This window comes from Mobula hypostoma, chromosome 3 (genome assembly GCF_963921235.1).
Source record: "Mobula hypostoma chromosome 3, sMobHyp1.1, whole genome shotgun sequence".
In the NCBI taxonomy this organism is placed as follows: Eukaryota; Metazoa; Chordata; class Chondrichthyes; order Myliobatiformes; family Myliobatidae; genus Mobula; species Mobula hypostoma.
The window spans coordinates 194,902,101-194,923,891 of record NC_086099.1 but is presented as its reverse complement, the minus strand read 5'-3'; the positions used below and the strand labels follow the sequence as shown (position 1 = coordinate 194,923,891).

Genomic DNA, 21,791 nt, shown 5'->3' with positions numbered 1-21,791 from the left:
ACCCTGCATTCTCATAACATCCTCCTCACATTTCACACTGCCACCCAGCTTTGTGTCATTGGCAAATTTGCTAATGTTACTTTTAATTCCCTCATCTAAATCATTAATATATATTGTAAACAGCTGCGGTCCCAGCACTGAACCCTGCGGTACTGGTCACCACCTGCCATTCCGAGAGGAAGCCATTAATCGCTACTCTTTCTTTTCTGTCAGCCAGCCAATTTTAAATCCATGTCACTACTCTGCCCCCAATACCATGTGCCCTAATTTTGCCCACTAATCTCCTATGTGGGACTTTATCAAAGGCTTTCTGAAAGTTCAGGTACACTACATCCACTGGCTGTCCCTTGTCCATTTTCATAGTTACATCCTCAAAAAATTCCAGAAGGTTAGTTAAGCACGATTTCCCCTTCGTAAATCCATGCTGACTCAGACCGATCCTGTTACTGCTATCCAGATGTGTCGTAATTTCATCTTTTATAATTGACTCCAGCATCTTTCCCACCACCAACGTCAGGCTAACCAGTCTATAATTCCCTGCTTTTTCTCTTCTTCCCTTCTTGAATAGAGGGACAACATTAGCTACCCTCCAATCCACAGGAACTGATCCTGAATCTATAGAATATTGGAGAAGGATTACCAATGCGTCCACGATTTCTAAAGCCACCTCCTTAAGTACCCTGGGATGCAGACTATCAGCCTTCAGACCCAACAGTCTATCCAACACCATTTCCTGCCTAATATAAATTTCCTTCAGTTCATCCATTACCCTAGGTCCTTTGGCCACTATTATATCTGGGAGATTGTTTGTGTCTTCCCTAGTGAAGACAGATCCAAAGTACCTGTCAATTCGTCTGCCATTTCCTTGTTCCCCATAATAAATTCTCCCGTTTCTGTCTTCAAGGGCCCAATTTTGGTCTTAACCATTTTTTCCCTTTTCACATACCTAAAGAAGCTTTTACTATCCTTCTTTATATTCTTGGCTAGTTTACCTTCGTACCTTATGAATATTCATTTCCCAGGCGCTGTCCACTTGAAGCCATGTCTCTGTTATTCCCACAACATCATACTTACCAATTTCCAACTGAGCCTCAAGCTCATCTACTTTATTTCTTATACTCCATGCATTCATGTATAATACTTTTAATTCATTACTCCCCTCAACTCCCATATCAGTTCCTATATCACTTGGCCATACTGTACGATCCCTTCTTGAGCTTTCTGCTGTGTTGATTCTGCTGTCTTTCTTAACTTTCCTTATTCTCACTTTCCCTTTATCTCCATCCTTATATTTCCAGTTCATCCCCTCCCCCCCACTACTTAGTTTAAACACACCCATGTTGCAGAGGCAAACCTGCCTGCCAGAATGCTGGTGCCCCACTTATTAAGGTGCAACCCGTCCCTTTTGTACAATTCATCCTTACCCCGAAACATACCCCAGTGGTCCAAGAATGTAAATCCTTGCTTCCTGCGCCAGTTCCTCAGCCACACATTCAGATCCATTATCTCTGCACGAGGAACTGGAAGCAAACCAGAGATAACCACCCTGGAAATCCTGCTTTTCAGCTTTCTTCCGAGTTCTCTGAAGTCGCGCTGTAGAATGTCTTTCCTCTTCTTTCCCACATCATTTGTGCCGACATGCACCACCACTTCCGGATGTTCACCTTCACTCTTGAGGATTCCCTCCAATCGGTCCGTGACATCCTGGATCCCGGCACCAGGGAGGCAACACACCATCCTTAAATCTCGCCTGTTGCCACAGAAACCCCTTTCTGTACCTCTCACTATGGAGTCCCCTACTACCACGGCTCTACCTGACGTTTGTCTCCTCGGCTTTGCTTCAGCGCCAATTGTTGACTCGCAGACCTGACCGCCTCTCAGACTGACATCATCTTCTGTCCCGACAGCTTCCAAGAGGGTGAACCCGTTTATGAGAGGCACATCCCCTGGGGTCTCCTGTACTTCAAGCATCCTTTCCTTGCTCATCGTGGTCCTCCTTCTCTCTTCCTATATCCTGGGTGTAACGATCTCACTGTAGGTCCTGTCCAGAAAACTCTTGTTCTCCCGGATTAACCTAAGGTCATCCAGTTGCCTCTCCAGTGCTACAACACGGTCCTTCAGAAGCTGAATCTGGACACATTTTCTACTGGTTTAGGAGCCAGAGGCACTATCAGTGCCCCTGACCTCCCACATCATGCATGTAGCACACTGAATCAGCCTAGTGGTCATCTCTTCACCTCTTCAACTGTGGCGTAGTCTCCTCCCTTAGCCTCCTTGCCAAAGACTCTCGAGCCAAGGACTCGCACTTTTCTCACAAGGCACTTCCCTCAACAAGGCCGCTCCCTTAGAGCAAACCTTGCTTATATTAGCTGACAATTTGAGTAATTAGCTTCACCTGCCGCGCCTGCTCCGACCTGGGAGTGCATTGTGAAGTGTACAGGGATGTGGATGACCACTAATTTTTGAACTTGACAATGTAACAGGAATTTAACGCTGCAGTTACATAGGCCACAGAATACTGTGCAGAATTTTGGTCAGCACATGACAGGAAAGATGTGATTGCATTAGAAAGTACAGAGCAAGTTTGAATCTGGCAATATCTTTGCAAAGTTCAAAGTTTGTATACCATATACAACCTTATTGCAGACGGCAGCCATAAAACAAAGGAACACAGTAGAGTCCATGAAAAACACCACAGAACAAAGACTGTCACATCCATTGTGGGGAAAAAAATAAAAAAAGGTTGCAAACCTTTTTCAATGCCATGGACCAAGCAAGGTTGGGAACCCCTGATCCAGAGGAACTGCAGAGGCTGATACAGTTTGGCACCAGCAGCACCGCAGGAATTGCCAGTCAGCATTGAACTCAATGGACTCCAACTCTGTTTTTTTTCCCCCTTGGGATTTACTCCAGAAGCCTTTCTCATGAGTGGTTATAGCCACAAGGCATTGGAGGTTTGAGATCAGAGTTTTCCTGCCAACCCCATATTTTTTCAGCCCCAACTACCCAGATGGAAAACAACTAATTAAGTGTAATATGTGTGCTGTGAGGTCCCATAATGCCCATTGGCTTTTTTTCAGGTGATAAAGCTTGTGTTGAGTCTGTTACTGTCAGACTTCATGTTTTCAGACATAAGTTTATGTGATTTATGCAACACTGAAGTGGAAATAATGCCATGCAAATTTTTTGGATTTTGTTTTCATGTTGCCATGTTCTTTTAGATATTCATGTGATGTGGAGAGTTTGCGATTGTATTTCAGTCTTTCATTTTGCAACATTTAGGGTGGATAATGAAGGGGGTCTATCAGAAAACATTGGGTCATAGCCTTTGATTTTTGCAAAACTTAAATTTCCAAGTCTGTAACAAAACTTTATGAAGGGCAACTTTTACTTTATGAAAAATATATTTTCAATTCATCTTGAGAGTGTGAGTGTTATAGCTAATTTCACTGGGTTAAGAATCAGAGTTCTGCATTGTTGATCCCAATATGTATAGTAAATTCAGATCTCACAATGCCAATTGAAGAATATAAATTCAAATAATTAAGTCTACTTCGAAGCGAGTTTCAGTATAGTAACTGAAACTGCAGATTGTTGTGAAATCCCTTCAGGTTCACTTAGGCCTTTTTACAGAAGGAAATCTGCTATCTTTGTTTGGTCTGGCCCCAGAGCAAGTGGTGTAAAAGACTCTAATCACTTTCTCAGTTTGGGGTTAAACTTTTCCAGTACTGATCACATCCTGTGAATGAATGTGGAAAAACTTGGTGCATCATGAGTTTAATTCAAATTGTCTAAGAATGCAGTTTGGTCTGCACATTTTTGTGGGCATGAATAGAGAATGAAAAGCTGTTCTGTCTGTTTCACCATATAAATAATACTGTTTCATGGCAACCAAAGGTGTGTACTAAAAATGTATGTTGTTAACTTCGGTGAACTTAAAGATGAGGGTTTAGACAGGATCAATAGGAGCAACATTTTCGTGGATCACAAGTAAGGGGAAAGCTCCATGGTCCTCCATTTGAAACATTGTAGCTTTTTACTATGCATGAACTCCAGTCAGTTTAATTGGTTTGGTTGGACTGGGTAACGTAAGCATAACAATATGTAGAACCAGCTTTGTCAAATGGGTCTATCAGATATGTTTCTCTCTGCATACTCAGAACCATAAGTCAAAACAAACCTGTGTTTGTATTCTTTCCAATATTACCTATGCTGATATTACCTGTGCTGATTTCCCCCCCGCCGCCCCCGAGTTAAAGAATTAAAATTCAAACTGAGATCACAATGTCTGTAAAGAGCTGATATCAGCAAAATATGGAAAGCAGTATTGAGAGCTGGCATATGCTGCTGTGTAATGAAGCATGACAAGTGAAATCAGACCATCATGATATTTTAAACAAGTAAAATTACTAACAGTTGATGCAAGAAGACACTAAATTTTACCTGAAGTGAAAGGTGACACGTAAACATTTGAGAGCATATTACACTTTTCACATATGACCATCACCCTGCCCCCCCCACACACATTTGCATCCACCTATCAAGTTGACAGGGTGACAGTGTCTTAATAAAGCATATGGCATCCTTGCCTTTATTGGTCAAGGAACTGTGTTCATGGTCAGGAGGTAATGTTGCAGCTCCAGGTAGGTTGCATCTGGAGTGTTGCATTCAGGTTTGATCACCCCAAGACAGGAAGGATGTGGAGTCTTTGGAGAGGATGTAGAGGTTTAAAATGAAATCTATTTACCTTTCAAAGGGTGGAAGGAAATCTGATTTCTGTATGCTGAATAACCTTTAAAAGGCTGTGCATATTGTACGTTTGCACTGCCTGCCCTGTTTTTTGCAATTAAATGTTGTATAATAAAACCAGTGGTGAATGTAAGATGGATACTGTGGAAGTAAAATTAGTAATTGAAAATGGGCTCCATTGATGCTGAGGTACATCCTGCAGATGCGCTGGGGCACATCATCAGTGATGTAACCTGGGGTCATCAGGTGTTTCGGGCCTTTCAACATCAGACACCCTTCCCTAGGGCTCTGAGTTGTCATATTGTCAGTTTTATTAAACTTGACGTTATGACAACTCAAAGCCCTTTTAGGGATTTCTGTAGAGTCAGGATGGTGTTAACTGCAAAATGTACTGGCTCTGCAGCTAGATCTGACCACAAAAGATTGGGATTGTTATGTTGCTGGTGTTTTGTTTTTATAGAAACCATAACATGCAGAGAACTGTATCAGGTGCTATAAAGTTGTCATTTGATTTTTAATCATCGACAACAAGCTGGATGAGCTGCGTCTGCTGAGAGAAACAGGCAAGGAATTTAAAGACTGCTATGTGTATGTCTTAACGGAATCCTGGCTCCATGACAACTTACCGGACGCGGCGATACAGCTAGAGGGAATGACATCGTTTTGTGCGGACAGAGAGGCAGCTAGCTCTGGTAAGAGCCGAGGAGGAGGTCTGTGTGATTATATAAACAAAGACTGGTGTGTGAACGCTACAGTAGCTGCTAAACACTGCTCACCACTGGCTGAATTTCTCATTGTGAAATGCCGGCTGTTCTATCTGCTGAGGGAATTCACCATCATGTTTGTGGCAGCTGTTTACGTAGCTCCCAATGCCAATGCTAAGGCTAATGCTAACGGAGCACTGGGAGGCCTACATGAAGCCATCAGTGAGCTACTGACTACACATCCTGACAGATTTGTGGTGATTGCTGGGGACTTTAACCACACCAGCTTAAAGACTGTGTTCCCCAAATTCCGGCAATATGTGGATTTCAAAACCAGGGGAGACAGCACACTGGACTTGGTTTATACCAACACACCACAGGCATACAAAGCAGCCCCCCGCCCCCATCTTGGCCACTCTGACCACATATCTGTCATGCTAACGGCAGCATATAAACCACTGCTTAAACATGTGAGAGCAGAGAAAAGAGAGATAAGGGTCTGGCCAAAAGGAGCAGCCTCAGCACTACAAGACTGTTTTTTGCGCACAGACTGGGACATATTCAAAACAGCAGCCTCCTATGACGACCATACAGACATTGAGGAGTATGCGGAGGCCGTAATCAGCTACATAGCCAAATGCACGGAGGATGTCACTGTGATGAAAACCTTCACCGCACGTGGTTATAAAAAGCCATGGATGACAACAGAGGTGCGTTCACTACTGAAGGCCCGTGACAGCCTACAGATCGGGGGACAGGAGTGTGCTTCGCTCAGCCAGGTCTGCGCTTTCACTAGGGATCAGGAAAGCGAAAAGGGCCTACGCGGGCAAAATACATGGACATTTCTGTGACACAGGTGACACCAGACGGATGTGGCAGGGAATTAAAGCTCTGACAGACTACAAGATCAGGCAGAAAACTGATGACAGCTACGCCTCTCTACCAGACAGGCTTAACAGTTTCTTTGCCCGCTTCGAAGCATCAAACACTACAGCAAGGGGGAGAGCCAGTCCCTTTTTACCATCTGACCAGCCGGCTCCAATCATTGATCCAGAGCAAACATGGAGGACCCTTCCCAGGGTCAACCCACGAAAAGCGGGAGGTTCCGACAACATCCCTGGACGTGTGCTCAAGGAATGTGCTGATGTATTAGCAGATGTCCTGACAGACATTTTCAACATCTCCCTTAGTCAAGCTATTGTCCCCAGATGCTTCAAAACCTCCACAATCATCCCTGTAGCAAAGAAATCAGTTGTAGCCTGTCTGAATGATTACCATCCCGTTGCCCTGACCCCCATAGTGATGAAATGTTTCGAACGGCTTGTCAAGCCTCATATCACAGCCAGCCTCCCCTCATCACTGGATCCTCTACAGTTTGCTTATCGTCCAAATCGCTCTACGGAGGACGCAGTATCCACCACACTGCACACAGTTCTCTCTCACTTGGACAACAAAGACACTTATGCCAGAATCCTGTACATTGATTTCAGTTCAGCGTTCAATACCATCATCCTGCAGAGACTAGTGGAGAAACTGTCGCTGCTTGGCCTCAGCACTGCCATGTGTCGCTGGATTCTGGATTTCTTGACAGAGAGACCACTGTCAGTCCTTTTTGGCAGGAACATCTCTGACTCCATCACACTGAGCACTGGATCTCCACAAGGCTGTGTGCTTAGCCCATTGCTGTTTACACTGCTAACACATGACTGTGCAGCCAGATTCAAGGAGAACCTGATCATTAAATTTGCAGATGATACTACAGTGGCGGGGCTCATCAGCAAAAATGATGAAACTATGTACAGGGAGGAGGTCAAACACCTAGAGAGCTGGTGCAGGGATAACAACTTGATGCTTAATGTCACCAAAACCAAGGAGATGATCGTCAATTTCAGACGGTCTCAGCTTGAGCACACACCCCTCAGCATCAACGGCTCCACAGTGGAGAGAGTGGAAATCATCAAGTTCCTTGGGGTGCAGATCTCGGAAAATCTCACCTGGTCCAGGAACACCACTGGGATTGTGAAACGGGCCCAGCAGAGATTGCACTTTCTGAGGAAGCTTAAACAAGCATCACTCCCCACTAACATCTTAACTACATTCTACAGAGGCGTGGTTGAGAGTGTGCTGACCTTTTGCATCACAACCTGGTACTCCAGCTGTAGTGCTGTCAACAAAAAAGCCTTGCAGAGGGTGGTTAGGGGAGCAGAGAAGGTTTTTGGGATCTCCCTACCTTCTGTCCAAGACCTCTTTCAGAGTCGATGCCTCCAGAAGACACGGTACATCATTAAAGACCCCTCACACCCTCTCCATGAACTGTTTGTTCTTCTGCCATCAGGTAAACGTTACAGGAGCATCAAAACTAAAACCACAAGGCTACTGAACAGCTTCCTCCCACAGGCAGTCAGACTGCTAAATAGCTGCTCTACCTGACTCTGCTTTGGACACTTTTAACTTGCACTGGACACTTAACTGACATGTGGCTGTTGTGTTTTACTATTTATTGTTATGTTTATTATTTAGTGTTGCGTTTGTTATCTTATGATTGCACTGCCCCTGAGAAACGCTGTCTCATTCTGCTCTGCAGAGCTGATGTATGGTTAGAATGACAATAAAGTTTTTTGAATCTTGAATCTTGAAAATGAAAATATAGGTCGACCTTCACTAATCCGGCACCATTGGGACCTGAGGAGTGCTAGATTAGTGAAAATGCCGAATTACAGAAGGATCACATTAAGCGTGATCAGTGCCAGATTATCGAAGGAGCCGGATTACAGGTAGTCAGATTAGTGAAGGTCGACTGTATATGGTTACTTAGTTGTTTGTCCTTATCTCAAATGTATAGCTGGTGTACTCTAGATATCTATCAATTAAATATAAGGACTACAATGGTTATTTTAGGACTTAATTCCTCTTACTTTAGCATTACTTTCCTGCAGGGGTAAAAAAACACCACTCCTTGTTACTTGGAAAATGTTACTCAAGACAGCTGTGAAATATTGAATATGGCTGTCTTAATTCCTATGTTTAACATCTCTGTAATGAACCTAGTATTCAGGAGGAAAATAAAGCAACCTTAAAAAAAAAGGAAAGATGCCACCCCCTTCTTGCAATTGCTCTGTCTCCGCCACATCTGCTCTCAGGATGAGGCCTTTCATTCCAGGACGAAGGAGATGTCTTCCTTTTTAAGGAAAGGGCTTCCCTTTCTCCACCATCAACTCTGCTCTCAAACGCATTTCACTCGCATCTGCTCTCACCCCATCCTCCCGCCACCCCACTAGGGATAGGGTTCCCCTTATTCTCACCTACCACCCCACCAGCCTCAGGGTCCAACATATAATTCTCCGTAATTTCCGCCACCTCCAACGGGATACCTCCACCAAGCACATCTTTCCCTCCCCCCCACCCCTTCTGCTTTCTGCAGGGATTGCTCCCGACGCGACTCCCTTGTCCATTCGTCCCCCTCATCCCTTCCCACTGATCTCTCTCTCCCAGCACTTGTCCTTGTAAGCGGAACGATTGCTACACGTGCCCTCACACTTCCTCCCTCACCACCATTCAGGGCCCCAGACAGTCCTTCCAGGTGAGGCGACACTTCACCTGTGAGTCAGCTGTGGTGATATACTGCGTCCGGTTCTCCTGATGTGGCCTTCTATACATTGGTGACACCCGACGCAGACTGGGAGACCATTTCGCTGAACACCTACGCTCTGTCCGCCAGAGAAAGCAGGATCCAGTGGCCACACAGTTTAATTCCACGTTCCATTCCCATTCTGATATGTCTATCCACGGCCTCCTCTACTGTCAAGGTGAAGCCACACTCAGGTTGGAGGAACAACACCTTATATTCCGTCTGGGTAGTCTCCAACCTGATGGCATGAACATTGACTTCTGTAACTTCCGTTAATGCCCCTCCTCCCTTCTTACCCCATCCCTTATTTATTTATTATTTTTTCCTTTTTTCTCTCTCTCTTTCCTCTCTCTGTCCCTCTCACGATAACTCCTTGCCTGCTCTGTCTTCCTCTGGTGCTCCACTCTCCCTTTCTTTCTCCTGAGGCCTCCCGTCCCATGATCCTCTCCCTTCTCCAGCCTTGTATCCCTTTTGCCAATCAACTTTCCTGCTCTTAGCTTCATTCCTCCCCCTCCTGTCTTCTCCTATCATCTCGGATCTCCCCCTCCCCCTCCCACTTTCAAATCTCTTACTATCTCTTCTTTCAGTTAGTCCTGACGAAGAGTCTTGGCCAAAGTGTCGACTGTGCTTCTTCCTATTGATGCTGTCTGGCCTGCTGTGTTCTACCAGCATTTTGTGTGTGTTGCTTGAATTTCCAGCATCCGCAGATTTCCTCATGTCGACCTACCTTCTGTAGTAATAAGTGGATAGCTATTATAACATTAAACTAGAATATTTTTAGGAGCGTACATTGGATGTATGCATACCATGTCCTCTTCACAATGTGCTAGTCCCACATATCTTTGTTTTTTCAACAGATTTTGCTACCGTGCTTTTACTTATAAGTCATTTAGTACAAGCTTATAAAAGGTTGAGACCTAGCACTGTTCCCTAGCACAACCCACTACTTACTATACGGAGGAACTCTGTAGGTTAAGTGGCTGTCTGTTTCTCTCCATAGATGCTGTCTGACTACTGAGTTAACCAAGCATTTAGTATAACTCCAGACTTCAAAATGTGCAGTTTTTTGACCTCACCAATTAGTTTGCCAACATCAAAATGCTTATTTTATTATCCATTTTTCTATCGTTGCTAATACATAAAGCTTTTTTTTAAGACATCAACCTTTTATGACACTTAATGAAATGCGTTTGAAGCTCCAAATACAGACCGCACCTTTTGATCTTTATCCATCTTGGTTTTTACATTCTTCCTATAGATCTGCGCCAGGCATTTCTCTTCTCTTGAATCATGTTGATTCTTTAATTAATTATTATTCTGAAAATGTCATGTTGCTATTTAATGGTTTCCAGCCATTCCCCAAAAAACATCAGACCTATTCATCTATAGATTACCTCCACAGAATCCAAGGAATTTTGGAATATTGCAACCAATGAATTTGCAAAATCTGACACTACTTTCAAGTTCTTGTGATGCAGTTTATCGGGTCTAGGAGACTTCTCCAACTTTAATCCTGTTGGTCTACCTAGCACCTTTCCCCTTAAATTGGTTATTTTTTTCATATTCTTTTATTTTGTCTCTTTTCTGACAATTTTTCAATTTTGTTTCATATTCCATTCTATTTTCTTAGTCCATAATTTCCTTGTCTCAGCATCTCATAGAACAATACTTCTGTTACTTCTACATACAGTGGTACTAGAAAGATTGTAAACCCTGTAGAATTTTCTCTACTTTTGCATAAATAAGACCTAAAATTGTGATCAGATTTTCAAGCAAGTCCTAAAACTAGACAAGGAACCCAATTGAATAAATAACACGAAAACATTGTACTTGTTCATTTATTTAGGAAAAAGCCCATATCACATGTATTTGTTGGAAAAAGAATGTGAACCTCTGAGGTAATGCCTTCTACAAAAGTTATTTGGAGTCAGATGCTCCGATCAATGAAATGAGATTGGAGGTGTGGGTTGTTGAGGTGCCCTGCCCTATAAAAAAGACACAGTCAGGTTACTGACAGAGCCTGCTCTCCTCAAGTAAGATCTGTTTGTGTTCCATGATGCGAGCAAAACGTGTCAGAGCACTTTAGAAGAAGAAATGTAGAGATGCATGAAGCCGGAAAATATTTTTAAAAAGCTTTTTAAAAGACCAGTGTTAATCAGTCCACAGTAGGAGAAATTGCCTATAAATGAAGGAAACTCAGTAGTGTTGCTGTTCTCCCTAAGAGTGCACAACCTGCGATGATCACATCAAGAGCACAATGTGCAATGCTGAAGGAGGTGGAAAAAAAACAAGGGTAACAGCAAAACAACCTGCAGAAATCTCTTGAACTTGCTTGAGTCTCTGTTCTTGTGTTAAGTACAAGAAAAACACTGAACAAAAATAGTGTTCATGGAAGGACACCACAGAGGAAACCACTACTGTCCAAAATAACAACGTTGCTGCACATTTCAAGTTTGCAAAATGCCACCTGGGTGTTCTGCAACACTTCTGGGACAATGTGCTGTGGACAGAGGAGACAGAAATTGGACTTTTCAGCAGAAATGCACACCATTAAGTTTGGTGGGAAAAGGGTACTGCACACCAAACTAAATCCTCATCCCAACTGTGAAGCATGTTGAAAGGAGCATCATGGTTTGGGGCTACTTTGCTGCCTCAGGGCTCTGGACAGCTTGCAATCCTTGAGTGAACAATGAATTCAAAATTGTATCAAGACATTCTACAGGAGAATGTCAGGGTAGCAGTCTGTCACATGAAGCTTAATTGAAGTTGGATAATGGAACAAGACAATGTTTGGAAATAAATCAACAATACAAAGAGGAAAAGTGTTTTGGAATGGCCAAATCAAAATCCTGACCTTAATCCTATAAAATGTTGTGGAAGGACTTGAAGCAAGCAGTTTTTGCCAGGAAGCCCACCAACATCCCAGAGTTGAAGCAGTTTTGGAAGAATTGAGGAATGGCCTAAAATTCCTCCAAGCTGATGTACAGGACTGATCAACAGTTACCAGAAACGTTTGGTTGAAGTTATTGCTTGTACAAGGGGGTTACACCAGCTACTGAAACCAAGGTTCACATACTTTTTCCAGCCAATACATGTAATATCAAAGCATTTTTCACAATAAATAAACAAGTATAATGTTTCATGTTATTTAATTGGGTTCTCTTTATCTAGGTTTTGGACTGTGTGAAGATCTGATCACATTTTAGGTCATACTTAAGTAGAAATAAAGAGAATTCTAAAGTAGACATAGAGAGAATTGTAAAGGGTTCATAAACCTTCCAGCACCACTGTATGTGTTAAAGCCTATTTTTATACTATTATTTTCTGTCCCATAATCCCATTCTTTGCATAAGGTACCAGGATACAAAAACTGGGAAGCTTTAGTAAAACTTTACAGGGGTTTGGTGAGACCACAGCTGGAGTACTATGTACTCTTTTTACATTTGGAAGTATCTACTGTTATTGGAAGCAGTACAAAGGGTGGTTCTATAAATTTAATGACATCTGTTCATTAGATCAGATCAGCAGTCTTAACAAAAGTTTCATCAATTTTGAGTTAAGTCATTTCTGGTTATCAGAGCTATATCTAGAATGTTGTACTGCTGAGTGCCTATTTTTGTGGCATTCATGACAGTTGATAAAGTTGTTTGGAAGATTTTTTTGTCAAGGATCTAGTATTTGAGAACTAGTTAATATTTGTACAGTGTTTTATACTGTTTATTGTATATAGTTCTGGTCACCACACTGTGAGAGGAAGATGTTATTGTACTCGAGAACAAAGCAGATGTGAAAATATCTGGAAAATATATAATTGAGGGCAGATTATATAATTGAGGGCTGGGTTTTGTTTGCTTTGGAATGAAGGACACTTAAGGTAGGCTCTGGGGTCTGAGAAGTTACAGCCAAAACAGAAACATTGCTGAGAGAAAGGCAAGACTGACAGCTGACATGAAATTTGAGGCATTGGTGATTGTGAGGGATAGTGAAGAATCTAGATTACAGGAGATGCTGATCACTTACAAAAGTGGGTGGAGGACAGGCAATTTGAATATATATATAGATATGAGGTGGTGCATTTTGGAAAATCAATCCAGTTTAAGACTTGCGCTATGAATGTTGGCACACTGGGGCAGGTAAAGGAATAGAAGGGCCTAGAAGTACAGATGCATATTTAATTGAATGTGGCATTGCGCTTAGAAAGGGTGGTGAAAACAGACACTTGGCACGCTGGATTTAATCAGTTAGAGCATTGACTATTGGAATTGGGGTATTATGTTGGAGCTGTGTGTGAGGTTGTACTATGTACAGTTTCAGTCACTGTTTTAGAAAAAGATGTTAAATTGGAAAAAGTGCAGAGAAAATATGTCAGACTGATGTCAGGACTAAAAGGCCTGAGTTATTGGAAAAGATTGGCCAGGCTGGGTGACTTTTATCTTCTTCAATGTGCCTCGCGCATTACACGCTTGGGCGATCATGGTTCTCCACATCGAACGATCCCTCGCAGCGCCAATGATATCTCGCACGTTTAGATCTGTTATTTCTTTCACAATATCCATATATTCTTTACCTTCCTCTTCCACGTTTCCCAGGCATATGGCCTTGTAATGTAAGGCATTCTATTTCTCCCATTCTGATGACATGGCCCAGGAATTTAAGTTTCCTCTCATTTAATGTTCTCGTTTTTTAAAAAATATTTTTATTGAATTTTCAAAAAGAATACATGAAAAAAAGAATCTACCCTCCCCCCTCCCCTTAACCCAACCCCCCCCCCATATATAGTCCTACCTAAAAAGAAGAAAAAGAAAAAAAAAAGAAAGAAAAAACAAGAAAAGAACCGCCTGGGTGTTGGAAGGTTTCCACATGCTCCATGGGATTCAAAATGAATTTGGTATAATTATTCGTTACTTTCCCCAAGTGACCAAAGTCTTTATCGGAGCACTTAAATATGCCATCCTATCTTTTGTAAATAAGGGCGCCAAATATTCAAAAAAGTTACATATTTATCTCTTAAATTATAAGTAATTTTTTCAAGTGGAATAGAACTAGCCATTTTATTATTCCAACGATCCATACTTAAATACGAATCAGATTTCCAAGTAACTGCTATGGTCTTCTTAGCTACTGCCAATGCAATTTTTATAAATTCTTTCTGATATTTATTCAATTTAAGTTTCGGTTTTATCCCTTCAATATCACCTAATAAAAATAATACAGGGTTATGTGGAAGTTGAATTGCAGTAATTTGTTCCAATAAGATTCTTAAATTTATCCAAAAGGGTTGAATTTTAAAACAAGACCAAGTAGATTGTAAAAAAGTACCAATTTCTTGATTACACCGAAAAAATTTATCAGAAAAATTTGAATTTAATCTATTTATTTTTTGCGGTGTAATATATAATTGATGTAAAAAATTATATTGTACTAATCTAAGTCGAACATTTATTGTATTTGTCATACTGTCAAGACAAAGTTTTGACCAATTTGTTTCATCAATAATAATATTCAGATCTGTTTCCCATTTTTGCTTTGACTTATGGGTTCCTTGTTTAATTGTCTGTTCTTGAATCAAATTATACATACAAGATTTGCATTTTTAATTTTCCCTTTTTGAATTAAAATTTCAATTTCATTAGGTTTTGGCAAAAACATTGTTTGACCCAGCTTACCTTTTAAGTAAGCCCTTAGTTGAAAGTAACAAAAGAAAGTATTGTTAGATATTTTATATTTATCCTTTAATTGTTCAAATGTCATCAATATACCTCGTTCAAAACAATCTCCTATAAATTTAATCCCTTTTTGGTACCAATTATATAAAAGTTGATTGTCCATTGTAAAAGGAATAAGTCTGTTTTGGAACAAAGGTCTCCTTGCTAATAGAGATTTCTGTGTTTCATTATCAACATTTATCTTATTCCATAGATCAATCAAATGTGTTAATATAGGAGATTCTTTCTTTTCCCATATCAATTTAGATTCCCATTTATATATAAAATCTTCAGGTCTATTTTCTCCTATCTTGTCTAGTTCTATTTTAATCCATGCTGGTTTTCGATCATCGAAGAAAGATGCAATAAATCTAAGTTGATTTGCTTTATAATAGTTTTTAAAGTTTGGAAGTTGTAACCCTCCTAACCCAAATTTACATGTCAATTTTTCCAATGATATTCTTGACATTTTACCTTTCCAAAGAAATTTTCTCACACATTTATTTAACTCTTGAAAAAATTTCTGTGGCAGTTGTATTGGTAATGTTTGAAACAGATACTGTAATCTAGGAAATATATTCATTTTTATAACATTGACTCTACCTATTAATGTTATTGGTAATATCATCCATTTGTCAAGATCTTCTTGAATTTTTTTCAATAGTGGTAAATAATTAAATTTATATAAATTCTTTAGATCATTATCAAGTCTTATACCTAAATATTTTATACCATTTACCGGCCATCTAAATTGGGTTACTAATCGACATTGACTATAGTCTCCTTTAGTAAGAGGTAAAATTTCACTTTTATCCCAATTTATTTTGTAACCTGATACCTTCCCATATTCATCCAATCTAGAAGATAATTTATGTAACGAATATTGTGGATTTGTTAAATAGATCAAAACATCATCGGCAAAAAGATTAATTTTATATTCCTCCTGATTAACTCTAAAACCCATAATATCTGGATCAATTCTAATTAGTTCTGCTAATGGCTCTATCGCCAATACAAATAAAGCAGGTGATAGTGGACAACCTTGTCTAGTTGACCTTCTAAACTGGAATGGTGTTGAAATTTGAGAGTTTGTCACCACTTTAGCTTTAGGGTTAGAATTTAAAGTTTTAATCCAATTTATAAAAGATGTTCCTAACCCATATTTTTCTAGTACTTTAAATAAAAAATCCCATTCTAATCTATCAAATGCTTTTTCTGCATCCAAAGCTACTACTATACTCTTCTCATCCCTTTTTTGTGCCAAATGAATTATACTGAGTAGCCGAGTTACATTATCTGCCAATTGTCTATTTTTAATAAATCCTGTTTGATCCATATGTATTAATTTTGGTAAATATTTAGATAATCTATTCGATAAAATTTTTGCTATTATTTTATAATCCGTATTCAATAAAGAAATAGGCCTATATGATGCTAGTTTCATAGGATCGCTATCTTTTTTGGCAATACTATTACAATCGCTGTTGAAAAAGATTCTGGAAGTTTATGTATTTTTTCTGCTTGACGTATTAGTTCCGTAAAAAGAGGAAATAATAAATCTTTAAATTTTTTATAAAATTCAGGTGGAAAACCATCTTCTCCTGGAGATTTATTACTTTGGAGTGATCCTAAAGCTTCTTCAACTTCTTTTAATGTAAAAGGCATATCTAATCCCTTCTGTTCTTCCAAATTCAATTTTGGAAGAGAAACTTGTGATAAAAACCTTTCTATCTCATTAACATCATTTTGGGATTCTGATTGATATAATTCAGAATAGAAATTTTTAAAAGTTTCATTTATTTCAAGAGGTTTATAAGATATTTTATTTGCCCTTGTTCTAATTGCATTTTGTTCTGTTTTCAACTGCCAGGCAAGAATTTTATGTGCTCTCTCACCTAACTCATAATACCTTTGTTTAGTTCTTATGATTGCTTTTTCCGTTCTATATGTCTGAAGCGTATTATATTGTAACTTCTTATTGACAAGTTGTTTTCGTTTTTCTTCTGGCATATATCTTTGAGATTCTTTTTCTATTTTTGTAATCTCTTTTTCCAATTGATCTTGTTCTGCCATATATTCTTTCTTAATTTTAGACATATAACTTATTATCTGGCCCCTAAGATATGCTTTCATCACATCCCATAATATAAATTTATCATCCACTGAATGAAAATTTGTATCCAAAAAAAATTGGATCTGCTTTTCCATAAAATCACAAAAATCTTGACGTTTTAATAATGTTGAATTAAATCTCCATCTATAAGCCACTTCTTCCTTATCAGCCATTATTATTATCATTAATAAAGGGGAATGATCTGATAATATTCTTGCTTTATATTCCATATTTTTCACTCTGTGTTGAATATGCATTGATAATAGAAACAAATCTATCCTTGAAAAAGTTTTATGTCTATGGGAATAGAACGAATAGTCTCTTTCTTTAGGATTGATTCTTCTCCATATATCAATCAGATTTAAATCCTTCATCAATGATAAAGTTAAATTTACTACCTTCTATTTTATAACAGCCTTGGTTGATCTATCTAAGACTGGGTCTAAGCAAAAATTAAAGTCTCCTCCAATTAATATTTTTTCATGCGCATCCGCCAAATTCAGAAAAGCTTCTTGTATGAATTTTGCATCATTTTCATTTGGTGCACAAATGTTCATAAAAGTCCATAATTCAGAAAAAAGTTGACAATGTATAATCACATATCTCCCCGCAGAATCAGTTATTACATTTTGTATTCTAATTGGTAACGTTTTATTGATCAAAATTGCTACTCCCCTCGCTTTTGAATTAAATGAAGCCGCAACAACACTACCCACCCAATCTCTCTTTAGTTTCTGATGTTCTATTTCCATTAGGTGCATTTCCTGTAAAAAGCTAAATCTATCTTCATTTTTTTAATATGTGTTAAGATTCTTTTTCTTTTCACTGGTCCATTAAGCCCGTTAACATTAAAACTCAAAAATTTCAATAAATTAGTCATTATTCTTCACAAACTTACTCCAATCTAAAACATTATTTATCTTCTCAACTTTCATAGTTCCTTGGGGAACCTCTTTAAACTTCACCATGTTGCTATGTGTCTCCCTCCCAACCTTCCAGGCAGAAAGAAAAAAGAAGAAAGAAAAAGTACAAAAAAAGAAAAAACAAAATACCCCCCCCCACTAATGTTGTGAACGAAAGGATACACAACACTACCCCCCTCCATTTTGTGGGTCGTGGCAAAAGCCACGCTTGCACACATGACTAGCGTAGCAATCGATCAGTGCTTCTTCCAGCTCCCCCGCAACAAAAAAAACATTATATATATATAGACAAAATTAGTATTACTATTCCCAACTAGTATTCCTCCAGTTTTAACTTTTCTTACCCCCCTCATATAATTAATAATATATTTATACATTCATCCAGCTTCAAAAATCCATCAAGTCCATTCTTTAACCCAATCTTCATCTTCAATCTATCTCGCTCTCCTGGGTTTGTTCTTGTGTCTGGTGAATTTTCAGAGAATCTCGCACAAACTGCTCTGCTTTCTGATAATCATCAAAAAATCTTTTTTCTCCACCAGACAAAAAAATCTTCAAAGTTGCAGGATAACGCAGTGTAAACTGATAACCATGCTCCCATAGGGTTATTTTCACTGGATTAAATTTCTTCCTTCTCTTCAAAAGTTCGTAACTTATATCAGGATAGAAAAAAACTTTGTTCCCTCCAATTTTCAATGGCCCTTTTCTATCTTTGGCAGCTCGAGCAGCTGCCTGTAGAATCCTTTCCTTGTCTTGAAATCTTAAGAATTTTATTAAAATCGATCGTGGATATTGGTCATCTTTTGGCTTTGGTCTTAAAGCTCTATGTGCCCGCTCAATTTCAATTGATCGAACCCCCTCTTCCATTTGCAAAACATCCGGGATCCATCTTTGAAAAAATTCTATTGGTTTATCTCCCTCCATACCTTCTTCAAGACCAACAATTTTAATATTATTACGTTACTAAAATTTTCCAACATGTCCACTTTCTCCAAGAGTCGATTTCTTTCCGAATTCCAGACAAGCAAATCATTTTCTGTTTTTTCCACTCTATCATTCATATGCCCCATTGCTCTTTCCATCTTCTGAAGCTTCTTATCCATCTTGTCCTGTCTTGCCATAACTTTATCATAGCACATCTTCGTATCTCTAAGTTCTTCTCTTACTTTTCTTAATTCAGCCGTTAATTGCAATATAGCTTCTCTCATATCACCATCATCTCCTTTACTTCCAATCGCTTCCAATTCTTCCTCCTCTTCTTCATCTATGTTCTCTGCAGAATCCGATTCTGACTCTGAGTCATTTTCAATTGCAGTGGCTGTCGGTTCTTGTAGTTTGGATTGTGTCGGTTTGCGCATGCGCATTACCGGTGTCTTCTTCGAAGAAACCGTTGCCACCGCCGTTGCTCCCTGTTCTACCGAAGGAGATCCAACCTGAGTCCGAGGCTCCATCGTTGCAGTAGGCCCTTTTTTCTTCCCGTCTCGCGGCTGCTTCGCAACAGCAGACTTCTTTTGTTGCGGTTTAGGAGGCATATCGCAAAGTAATCTTACAAAGTTTATAAATAGTTTTCAGAAAATATTTATTAACTTTGTTTTATTTAAACGGTACTTTACTGACTTGTTGCGGGAGAGCTGGATTTACACGTCTCAATCCCATGTCATCACGTGACGCCCCCCCCCAATGTTCTCATTAAAGACCTTTTTGTATGAGCACGTTGAAGTACTGTCTCATTAGTTATGACCTTTATAGAAATGTTTAAAATTAGGTGAGGCATAATTAAGGTCTATAATAGTCTTTTCTCCAGGGTAAGGAGACCAAAACTTTGGGCAAAGATTTGGAGTGGAAGGGGAAAGTTTATAAAAGAACCCAAGGGGAAAATTTTTCATGCTTAGGTATGTGAGTATATGGAAGGAACTGCTGGAGGAAGTCATCTTGGGCAGGTAGAGTCAAAAACAAGTGCATGTATACACGTTTGCAATGGAAAAATTAAGTTGTAACAGCATTACAGGCACAGAGCATTAGATAAGCAGCATTCACAAGAACTAGTCCATTTAAGAAGCACTTGGATGAGTACAGCAGCAGGATTTGGAGGGATATGGGTCAAACACAGGAAATTCAGACTTGTTGGATGGGCACCATGGTCGACATGGGCTGGTGGGATTGAAGGGTCTGTATCACTGTAACAGGAGAAATAAATTAAATGTATACAATTAAGAGACTTCAACACTTGGAAAATTTGTGTGCTTGAGCGGAGAGGTCAATAACTGGGGGCGTGGAGTCTGCTGACAGGATTACAGGAAGTTGAGGAATTGTTTTGTCCAGTTGTAGCTGGGTGTCTGGAACTCTAGTAGAAGCTTTCATCATATTTCTAAAGTCATAATTAACAAGGTTATGATTCCAGATATTAATGAGATTAATCTAAATCGATCAGTTTTGGTCACTTGTCATTTTGGACTCCCCCAGAGTTATAGGTTTCAGTGACGTGTTTCAGATCAGGACCTTCACTCTTTGCTGCACTTCCTGAGACCTCTGCTACCTATTAATTTTACCCAAAGTGCTTGACTTCCCCTCATTCCTTCCCATCTGTTCCCCAGTTATTTCACTTGGCATATCATTTTCCCATCTGCATAAGCAAAATTTCCTGCAATCAGCTGATTTCTCTTTGTTTAATATCCTCAGTTTGTTACCAGTTCTCTTCACAGTGCTTTTGTAGATAATCACACAAATAAGTCTTCAAAGTATTAACAGATTAGGTAGTTTGCAGACACAATTTAATCCACACGTCACCAATGATATAATTAGAGTTGGCTGCAGTTACCTGTAGATCTTTTTTTTTATTTTGAGGAATCTATAATTTCATTTTTCAGTTTAAGACAGAGGTTCTGTATGCCTGCATCCTCATTGCCCTCTACGTACGTGAAAATGCTGCTCTGTTCAGTCACTTTAACTTGCTTACTCAGCTGTGCTGAACTCTCAGCTGGCAGTTGTATTTCCACTTCTAATGTCAACAGACTGCAACATTAACAGGTTAAAGCAAGACAAAGTGAATGGTTGTTAGGTTGCTGCAGTTACAGCTGTGGGTAATTCCAGAGAGGACTGAGGCAATTAAATTATTTGCCATCAGTAATGCTGTGAAATAGGAGTGAGGTGCATGAAAGCAAATAGTAGAGGCATTGAGTTAGACCTGATGGATGACTAGAATGTGGAATAAGAGAATGCACGACTGCTTATTCTGTGCTAGCCAGAATTTAGTAGTGTGGCAAGTGTGCAAATACCAAAAGTGTAGATTTGTCAAAACCTCAGATAATGTTTTTCTGCAGTGAAACTGGAAATGAAAATAATTACAGGCAGGATATTGGGTTCAGAGGATGCCAAGCCTTTAAATTTAATTCAGCCTGAATAAAAGGTGTGGAGTTGGTGTGACCTGAGACTGATACAATTGAAGGAAATTGTTACTCATCCATGACTTTGTCAGATTAACAAACCCAGTTGTATGGAGGTAGAAAATCAAGGCATTGTTGTTTAACATCACATCTCCAAGTTTGTTAATACCAAGAATATATTTTATCTTAACAATTTTTATTTGGTAGAGTGTTTGAAAGCTAATTGCAGGTTGTGAGGGATGAACTACATTACTTTTGTTCATTATACCCATCATAGTTTTGTCCTGAATTTAATAATCAGTAAGTATTTTAAGCTAAAGGTTGAGCTCTTCTGTTAATTGACCATGCTGGTTTGTTTTCTGCAATATGCATTTCTGTTAAATTTCTGTTTGACCTAATATTAACTAATATTGTATCAGTGTTCTTGAGATGTAGTCTTAACTTTTTTGATGCCGTCTGTGACCATACAATACCTTGCAGTACTCTGCAGCCAGCTGACAAAACTCCGGTGAAGTTGCAGTTGTGGACAACGAAGAGATGCTGGCTCACTGAAATAACATCATGCAATTCTGTATTTGAGAGAAAC

The 21,791-nt window shown here is 39.5% G+C and overlaps 1 protein-coding gene across 3 annotated transcripts in view; it reads left to right on the top strand.

The window, feature by feature from the left end:
* Positions 1–21,791, top strand: part of LOC134344475 (integrin beta-1-A-like) — an 82,886-nt gene that overhangs the window by 5,631 nt on the left and 55,464 nt on the right. The window contains exon 1 of one of the 3 annotated variants that reach the window (XM_063044347.1): positions 19,240–19,280. The exons of the other annotated variants lie outside the window; for them this stretch is intronic. The gene's annotated coding sequence lies outside the window, so the exon portion shown is untranslated. Of the gene's footprint in view, positions 1–19,239; positions 19,281–21,791 lie in introns of those variants that run through there. 3 annotated transcript variants of the gene reach the window in all.